Source organism: Lissotriton vulgaris, chromosome 3_1 (genome assembly GCF_964263255.1).
Source record: "Lissotriton vulgaris chromosome 3_1, aLisVul1.2, whole genome shotgun sequence".
NCBI lineage: Eukaryota > Metazoa > Chordata > Amphibia > Caudata > Salamandridae > Lissotriton > Lissotriton vulgaris.
Window position 1 is genome coordinate 1381667151 of NC_141689.1, and position 10292 is coordinate 1381677442.

The 10292-nt window shown below is 45.4% G+C and overlaps 1 protein-coding gene across 1 annotated transcript in view; it reads right to left on the reverse strand.

The window, feature by feature from the left end:
- Positions 1 to 9752, reverse strand: part of TDRD7 (tudor domain containing 7) — a 1355384-nt gene extending 1345632 nt beyond the window's left edge. The window contains exon 1 of the mRNA XM_086961853.1: positions 9481 to 9752. The gene's annotated coding sequence lies outside the window, so the exon portion shown is untranslated. The remainder of the gene's footprint in view (positions 1 to 9480) is intronic.
- Positions 9753 to 10292: the final 540 nt, after the last annotated feature.

A 10292-nucleotide genomic window follows, 5' to 3' on the forward strand; every position in this document is an offset into this window, starting at 1 on the left:
TGACACCGAAAATGTGAAATATCTCCTTTCATATTTGAGAGTACATTCACTGTAAATTGCAGATCCTAGTAGATGACTATAATATAATGCACACTTTAGCAGCTTTAATTATAGTTGATTAATCAGCATGATCTATTTTTAAAGCAATTCATGTGTCTAGGGTGCTGTGCAGGTAAATGTTGGAGATGGTTACATGGAAAGCTCAACACCTATAGCTGCAGAAGTTCATGATCCCAGGGTGTAGGCTATTTTTTTTATATTAAGCGCTGTGCAGACAGGGACCAGGCTATCATAGGTTAAGTTAGTGCATCGATCACTCGAGACATATGTATGATGTTTGCATATTTGAATCTCTGCATACCTACTCAGAATCAATGGAGTAGCCACTGTGTCATGGGCTCTAGTGCAAGGAAGGAAATGTGGCCCCAGGCTTCTGTTAGAACAGTGAAACACCGCAATAACAACGGTTCAGGGGGCCTCTGGGCTCAAAAGCAACTGCACCTGCTGCCCCAATGGAAACTACATCCTTGCTCACAAGTTATAATAGGATTACATAGTTCACATCAGATGTATAGGGAGCAGCCAGGATAGATCTCTTACAACAGGGGTTGAGGAAGTTGGAAAGCAATATCCTGAAATCGAGCAGAGTGGTGGCAAGAAGAATGGGTGAGAGCAGAGGTCAAGACAGGTATACAGGAGGGCTTGGTTCGGACCCCAGATCAGTTATCAAGGTAGGGCAGGACTGGTAGAGGCACTTAAGATAAATCCAGATTCGCTCCAGGACGGAATATCATATGTGATGGATGCCAGCTAGCAAAGAACGAAATGCACTTGCAAGAATATACGGAGGAGACGGCATATGAACAGGCATTGGAGAAACACTGGAAACTCTGAATACCACCACCCAGCTCCAAGTGAGTGAGCTAGATGGCACTTTCAGTGTGCCTTTGCCTCAGCAAATGATATACTTCAGGGTAAACTACCTATATAATAAGGAAGCAATGGGCACACTCTTACTGATCGTCAAGTATATAGAAACTTAAAGCAGCATGTTTGATCAGTTAATTCCACCTCAATGTCTTTGCAACTGGATACCTCTATAAAATGCATTAATAGCACAAACTGCACTTTTGGCCTCCAAACTGCACTGTGAATAAACAACAAAGATGGGTATCAGCCTATCGCAGTGTGGAGTACAGGCTTAGACTTTTGGCCACTAAGCTAGAGTAAAGAGTTCATTTAGCCAATCACAAGCCACCCTACACTTTCAAAGACAGAAATCGGTTTCCATTTTACGGATTAGCTGCGATTGCCAAGTTTCCACAGTTTTGTCATTGAAAAACACACAGGCAATGTATAGATGCTTCTTGAGGAAGCAGGAGCGTAGTAGAACCCAACAGTGTAGCAGGTGCAGTGACTACCCGCCACACAGTGGACGAGAATCATCTTACTCACCCTGGGGTGAACCGCACCACTGCAAGGAAGGGTGTAGTTTTCCAACACAGTGCTCTCCAAAGACTGGATTTGCTTTAGTCATTCAAGACAATGTGGTGTTTGAATGTTGGTGTGCATGCAAAGTTATGAATCAAGCAATGAGGGGAGGGGGCCGAGATCCTGCACCATTTTAAGTTTCTTTGACAGTCTTTAGCGATTGTAACTAACAGGCCCTTATGGTGACGAGAGGTCAAAATTCAATGCCGTTTAATTTTTGGCCTCTCAGCTAAGTTTCAAAAGAAAAGCCAATGTCTTGCCCACTGTGACTATTTTTGGGGAAATTGTGTATGAAAGCATGTGCGTGACGATCGAAGAATCATTGTGCTCCATCGATGGAGGTTTGCTGTTTGGGTAAGATTCCTATTTAAAGCAGCAAGGCAAACAGCCTCGTGGGCACTCGGACTACATCAGTTTCAGCTCAAAATTTCAAAAATATTTCAGATGCATTTTAGAGCAGAGCTCAGAAAACTCATTGCACTGCTTGGTAAAGGGTGCAACAAAATATGTTTTGGGAGGTGGGACAGGCGAATTTTGGAGAGGCAAAATGATACCTGTCAAGTGTTTCAGGAGTAAATATGCGAAATTGCTGACCATTTTGAAACATTGTGCAAAGCGTAAAAGAACCCCTCAGTTACTTCCAATGCACACAAAAATAAGGAATCTGTCTCGATTGAGGCATAAGTAAAGCGCCAGTCACGTGGGAGATAACTAGAGGTATTGCAAATAACAAGCTGTGCTGTTGCTTACGGAGTAGACCCGCTACATCTCTTCCAACATATACGACAGAATACGTTTTTTAACATGCATCTGCTCAGATACCGTGATTGGCTTACTTGGATTACCGGTGCCTCATGCTCGAGCAATATTTCACTGCCTAGACAACCAGTTTATCAATAGCCTTCCGGACTCCTTTAGACTGCGAGGGGCGCCTTCGCACCTGCCGCTCTCGGGCCTCTGCGCCTACTTGAGACTGGCCTAAATGACGTCTCTGGCTAAGTCCCAGGTACGAAGTTCTTGTGGTGAGTGTGTCCTCACTTTGTTCCGGATGGGCTGAGAGAATCCCAGCTAGTCTCCAAGGTCCTGATGGCTCTCTGGGCAAGAGAGCGTCTCTAAAGAATATTACATGTGAGAAGTCCACTACCTTGAAAAAAAAAAAACGTTATTTGCTACATTTACTTTGTAAAACTATAGCATATTCAATCAGATATCTGCGAGAAAGATCGCACGACTGCGGGGGCTGTGGGTGGCATAAGCTGCACAGATGTAGAGATAACTAAATGAAAGAGTTCCTGCAAAAATGTACAGTTCCAAACAGTTATCAAGCTCTGATGGGCTACAATTATGCCAATGGCCCCCCAGCCAGCTTGTGAAGTAACCAAACTAACCTTCTGCCTCAGCAAGAAGATCTGCTTTGCATGTACGCTGGCTTCTGGGAGGCAGATAGCTAGTACCGAGAATGCCCTGCAGCCCGAATTACTAGCCTAGTCGAGACGTGCTCCTGGGTCTCTCCCACATCGCAAGTCCACTCAGATGCTGGGAAGGCTCTTGCACAACTAAGGCAGCAATCCCAGTGACTCTGCGGCAGCTCAGGAGGGGTCAACCAAGAGCAAACATCAAGGGTAGTGCATAACATCCCATGGGCCTGTTGCTCTACTGTCCCGTAAACATTTCCCTTGCAGAGCTGTTGGCCTTTGGTTAGCTCCTCAGAGGGGTGGCACTGATGACACGTACAGAGCAGAGACCATCCTACAGCTGAGCAGATACGTGATGGTCAGTGATGGTCAATGATGGTCTCCTCTACACCTGCTCTAGTGTCCGTGCTGCCATCACTCTACCTCGTGATTTAAACTCAGATGCAAACACACCATGACCAGTTGCAAAGGCCATCCAATGAGGTTGTGGCACGCCTGGCGCGAAAGGGGGTTTGAATCCAGTCTGCCAATGGAAACTGTGCTAACCTTTTGACACTATGGCAGTGCTTTTTATTTTTACGAAAGTCTCACTGAGGCCACAAACTGCCTCAATCTGAGACATGACGTTTCACTGCCCTAGCCAATCACTAGCTAGATAACAATCATGGGCTTCGAGCCAATCCGAAACCTCCAAAAGGTTCTCTGGCTTTCCGCCAGCATTTTTGATTGGCTGTGAACTCCAGAATGCCCCCAGATTGTGTATTATTTATGTGCTTTAATGTCTACTTGTCCGTCTGACAAAAAAAAGACATTAAATCTTCCTTCCACAGCATAAGAAACAGTTGTGGGACACCAGAGGATTCACACAGACAGGAACAGATTTAATATAAAAGGCTTATATCTACAAGGAAACCCGTCATGCCCTATGCCAGCTACATTATACTTCACACACCTAGAGACAACATGTCACTCCAAGTACACTAGGATTGGTTTGTTCTGAACTTACATGAGATGATTACGTGTGTGCACCACGTGCCAGCAGTATTCACTAAACTCCACCTTCAAGGTAATAGTTTCCACAATCCTTCAATCACAAGGACCCTTTAAGGAATTGCACATTGATATGATTTGCAGGTGCAATCATTATCTCTACCTCATAGTTGTAATCTGTCCTGTCTCAAGGTGGATCGAAGCAGGATCTTGTGTCCACTGCTCTGCTAAGTCTGCTGCTCATTTTCTAATCAGCAGGAGGATACCCGGGTGGGGAGTTCCTGAAGGGATCATATCTGACAATGGTACACACTTCATAAATATCTTCTCCCACATCACCACCCTCTTAGATATAATAAATAAACTCTCATCAGCTTATCATCCCTAAAGAATGGTATTGTGGAGTGCCTCAATGACCTCTTCAAGAACAAACAAGTAAACTGTGTGCAACATTCAACTAGAAATAGTTGTACTGTCTCCCACTAGAAGTGTTCGCCTTGAGAAACACCCCAGGGTCAGATAACCATTTGACCTCACATCAGACAGTGACAGGGAGAATAATGAACACATTAGTGCCACTAACTAGAGATAAGTTGCAGACCGACTGTGCACCTGCAAGTTGTACAAACTGAAATGAAAGTTTATCTGGCACAGCTAACAAAAGCCGCAAAGTTCTTCTCTAAACAGGGTACAAATGAAGCAGACAAGCGCGACAATGCACCTCCAGCAGATGACCAACAGACAACCTTGCCAGTGGGAACTTTAGTCTATACCAGGAACTTTGTTCGCACGTGGAATGTGAGTGAATCTAACTGACCCTTCCATGTAACGGACAGCAATGCTAAAACAGAGAAAGTCCTAGGCCACAAACCATGGTTCCACCCGACAGTCATCTGCCTGGCCCCGACCATGCCATCCATCCCTCAGACACGACGAGGAAAAAGAAGGGGGAGACCAGGAGAAGCAACCGGATTAAAGCCTTCCTTTACTGCTCCAACAAGAGACAATACATATTTCAAGTTATACATTTAATTTTTGTTTTTCCTCCTCTGTGTACTAATACGGATGCTTTTAGTCTTTGTGTATTTCGATTTCTTTTTTCAGAGATAACTATTACTCGCAGACACAGAACCGCTGTTAATGATACTGTCCATCACCCTCTCCATAATGCTTTATTTGAGATTATGTGGTACCTGCAGATGCACGGTATAGACACATCCAATACCAGCTGTTATGTAAGCTCCCTCATCCCCAAGCCTCCACAGTAGACAAATTGTATTATTGAGGTATCACCAAATGTTACACACTGTCCCTTGCACATCTTTTTATGACGAATAAAAGCACAGTTGCAACTCCTATGTTTCAGAGGAAATGGGGCTGTAAAGGAGGGAGTAACCTCAAGTAGTGCAACACCACCATATACAATGCCACTATGCACAGGGCACCGCCAGCCTGATGGACCACTTCCAGCAATGTGGGGCCTGGCTCCACATGCAACTACTCCTGAACAGGAATGGCCTGGCCTCTACTCACTTGTGACTCTACACACACCCTACCTGTGATACCATGAGCGGACACTGCAACGTTACATGACCATCACATGAGCTTTCCAATGACCTTGTTGCATCACCACATGAAGAAAAGAGTGATGGAGTACTTTGGAACTGCAGTTTGGGAAGATATTGCACTGGAACAGACTATTCAACGATGCTCAGCTTTTCTCCAGCAGTCTCCTACTGTTTGTTCTGGCGAAAATAGCTGGCATCTGGCTGCAGATCATGCGGTGGAAATTGATGAAAATAATGAACGCAACAAAATATGGATTAAACACTGTTAACGAAGAACTATGTGCCATTCCACTGATGGCAATGCTGCACAGAAACGTGCTGGACTTAATGACGGCCATAGAGAGGTGTGTGTGCCAGACAATGGGACACTGACTGAGGACATGAAGACATTGCATGACCTACAAAGGAATATGGGTAGTGAGGCTGGTGCCTCTGAAGGGTGATTTGAGGGGGTGCCGTCCTAGATGTCGGGGTTGTTCAAGGCCTTGTTGTCCCTGGATGTGGTATTGCTCTTGACTGATCTTATTTTCCAGGTAGTAATAGCATTCTGCATGAGGATTACAGCTGAAACGGGAGGAGTATTTATGGTTAGGAAAAGTACTAAGGATGCCAGGGGGCAAGGAAGTGAGTATTGAGTGACTCACTAGAAGACAAAAGAAGAGGAACTTGAGGCATCAACTAGAGGGGAGAATGATTGAGGGAAGAATGGGATGCGTGAAGTTGAGATCCACACAGATTTAAGACCCCAAACCCCCACACAGACTTTTCAGGTTGGAGATAGTTTTAAATCTATGTAATTAAGACAGGCCTGTACATGGAAACAAGTATGTGGTGGAAAGCAGTGGCTATGTAATTAAGACAGGCCTGTACGTGGAAACAAGTATGTGGTGGAAAGCAGTGGCTATGTAATTAAGACAGGCCTGTACATGGAAACAAGTATGTGGTGGAAAGCAGTGGTTTCAGCGAAAAGAAATAAGTCACAGCACACATTAATTTTAGGAAGCATCTGGTGGTTAATCTAGCTAAACTGCTGTATGAAAATAGGCCATATTACCCTTCAGTTTCAAGTAACTTGACAGCACATTTAAGAGGTTAGTGTAAGCAGGTCATCACACCAAATAAGTCAAATATAGGTTACACAAATTGGTTACCACAATCCCCATCTGCTAGGAGAATGAGCCGAGATGCACCTATCACATAAGAGTCTGCATCCTCTAAAGCACTGCGGTCTCTCACACCTTTTGCTTAAACAAATACATAGAAGGAAATACCAAGTGTCTCACCCTGCCTAGAACACAGTGAAGCACGTGCATGCTTCTTCAGAAACCACACATCCGCACCTAAAAGTCATATACCCTAGCTCAATTAGCATAGCATGTGGTTATATTGTGCAGTCAGATGAATATATCTTTGCTCCCCTTAAATTTTGAGAACCAAAGCCTACATGGGGGTTTTTGCTCATAATGCGAGGCTAGGCCCACGTACGTGCGTTTGTTTCCGAGAAAATTGCTCTCTCTGATATTATCATGTATGTCCTGTGTGAGCATTGCTTACGCAAACGAACTTGTGAACTTTCCTTCTGCGATTTGAGTTTAAATACGGCTGCCTTTGAGCGTGCTTTGGACATCATATTTCAGCCACCTTGAAGGCAACTAATCTCCCAAGCTGTAATTGATTAAACCCACATTACTTTGTAAATTGTGTCTTGATTGTTTAACAGATTTCCCTCCAATCACTGCTTGTCCCTTGATAATGCACATAAAATACTGTGGACTACCTATGTTAAGACCGCTTTTGCCAGCATGAATAGGAAGGACAGCTTACAATCATCTTTTACTGCATCCCCTGCAGCTCAAAAGAGTGAGGGGTCTGTTTTTAGAACATGTATCGTTGCAGCAGCAACAACAACATACCGAGCTGATGAAACCCACGTTATGGGGCACATATTTTTAAAAACGGTTCAGGGCATGGAGCCATATTGATCTTCCCTATCACTAACAAGAGGACAGGTTGTTTTGGGCAATATTCAAGTTCAATCTGTTGTGTCGTCTTTTGGCATCCACCAGGGGAAGGAGTCGTCCTGGATCTTTGGGGCCCTGTGGCAGTGACAATGTCTCCAGACACCATACATTTTGTGTCTAACCTCATAGAAGCTATGGAACGTCCAGCTCCAGTGCTGGACGTTCCATTGTGCAGGTGAGGTTCGAACGTTCAATGGCCGACGGCAGCACTACGGAGGTAGTGGTGCCATCGGCCGCCGAACGTTCGCAGCAATTGAGGGGCTAAGTATACCTAGAAAGTTGTTTATTATTCTGTTACTGAGATCCCTGAAATGTACTCAAGTTTGCCCGGTGCTTATGTATTTGCAGTTCCTACTGAATTAACATTTTATTTCCTGTTTCAAGCTTTTTACGTGCTGCAATGAGATCATGGCGTTCTAAACATGATTCATCTTGGCTGCCCGATGAAAATTGAATAAAGAATAGTTAAAAAAGCAAACAACTACTGATGGACACTTTTTATTGATTCCATTTATACTTGTGTTAACCCCTTCGCTGCGGCGGCAATTCCGCCGCAGCGATAGGGGGGGGCGAGGGGGGCGAGCGGCAGCCGCATGCTCGTGACGAAGCCGCTCCGTCACGAGCCGCAGTTGAGCTGTGCTCGTGACGGAGCGGTTCCGTCATGGCCCCGCCCGCTCAATAGAACGCGCCGCGCAGGCGCGAAATCAGCGCAGCGCAGGCGCGGCGGCAGGGCCATGACGGAACCGCTCCATCATGAGCACAGCTCAGCCGATGCTCATGACGGAGCGGCTCCGTCATGAGCATGGGAGGGGTTAATGACATTTGGTGGTGCAACCCACAGTGGGTGGAATTTTTGTTGTTTTTTCAAACAATTGCCTCTTGGGAACAACAGGGGCGGTGGTGCACACCATAAGAACTAATAGCTCCTTATCCACCATACAATCGAGACAGGTTGGCCTATGGCCAGTAGAGAGGTGCGGCACACACAAAAGTATTTTTGATGTGAGAAGTGGAGTTGTTCCAAATTTGGGTTCTAATGATTCATCTTGTGTTAATGGAGAACATTTTAATGCACTGCATCATTATTAGTTTTTCTTTTTCATAATTTTTAAGGTTATTATAATATAGTGGGTTCAATGTTATAGTCGTATGAAATGTACGTATGCTCCTTTTATGGTTATACTTCTAACCGAATACAGACCACATGACTATGAATACCCCCTTAACAACAGAAAGCGGTTACAGTGCATTTTTCGTTTATAACAGTGTCAAATTAAATAGCGTTGCCAACGTGCAGCGCAATCAATATTGCACTATCACATACAAAGCGTAAAACTGCGCCTCCTACACCGGTGCAACAGATGCACTCGTGCAAGGGTTTTCTTGTATTGGTTAAATGCCTATGCGAACCTGCAGTGCTGCCCTGACAAATTTGTATAACGTGGTTCCGGGATCAAATCTATTTCAGCGACCGACGCTGGTGTACGATCATGAGCCAATGAGCTACTACTGTTGCTTTTGCTCATTTTACTTGGCACTCTAGTACTTTGAGTTTTACTTTTCTATTGCAGGATTCGAAATTCCATAATGAAAACTGACGAAAACTAACAAGCTGAACTTGCTAAATGTCTTACAGCTTGACATGGGACAGCAGAGTCGCTATCTGCTATATTTCAAGCTTTCGGGTGAAGTGCATTCTTCTCCTTGAGAAATGCACGTTAAAATACACTACTTGGGGGGGCGGTGTTTTAATATCTGGGTAAAGAGTAATGTCCGTGGAATTTCCACACTATTCGCGGGGCACCTGCTCCATCAACGTCTAGGTAGGACATCTCAGAGGCGCATCATACGTTTGGAACCCGTGGGCATGTGACCTCTCACCACACGTCTTGGCAACGGTACAGCCCTGGACACAAGATAATCTAGGGGTGCGCACCTTCCATTCATATTTACTACCACACCCTTGAGTCTCTCTTCTCCTGGTCCCTCACTCACCTGTTGCGCGCGAACAGTGGCCGATGCCGGGGAGACCCGCCTCTCCCTCCGAAGGGAGGAGGCTCCCTGCCCGGCTGGCGGAGTACTGCCTGGACGCTATCAACGAAGTCCCTATCGCGCTATTCCTTGCCGGTTCCAGGTGACAGTGCAATGCCCGGGAGTCCGCTGCGCTCGCACCCACCCCGCCTCTGCCTCTACCGCTGACAGTTTCTTTTCCTCTCTTCTACGCTAGCTTCCAACTTCCTTGTTGACTCCGCCTACTCGTGAAGTGCGCATGCGCGTCCCCGCCCCAGATTCTTAACTCGTTACTAAACCTTGGACAGGAGCCGTAGGAGCTGGCCAGGTTCTCCCGCATTCCATTGGAGGGCTGGGAGCCCTGCACGTAATCACGTGCTCATTTCATGTTCTGCGCCTGCGCTGCCTGATAGGCGTTTCAGTGGGAATTGAGAAAAGTGGTCAGTGTGTTTAGTATTAGGTGGTCTCTTACTAAAAATGTCATATTATTTAGGTTTCTGCTCCAGAGTTGTTAAACGTGCCAGAACGTAATAATACCCTAAAACTCAATACTTACTTACACTTTAGAAACAGTCAATACGCACCTAACGCCAATAATAAACTAATACAGTGGAATAAATGTTATTTGCAGTGGCCAAAGTGGGCCGGATCTGAGGGGCACGACGTGCCCATACTTTTTTAGTTTAAGAAAAACAGTTCCCCTGCTTTGGGTGAAAAGACAACTGTCCCTGACGGTTAATGCCCAGAGGGGAAATGCTTCAGAAGTGAAAGGCAGGGAGTTTCCTGTGCGTTGAAAC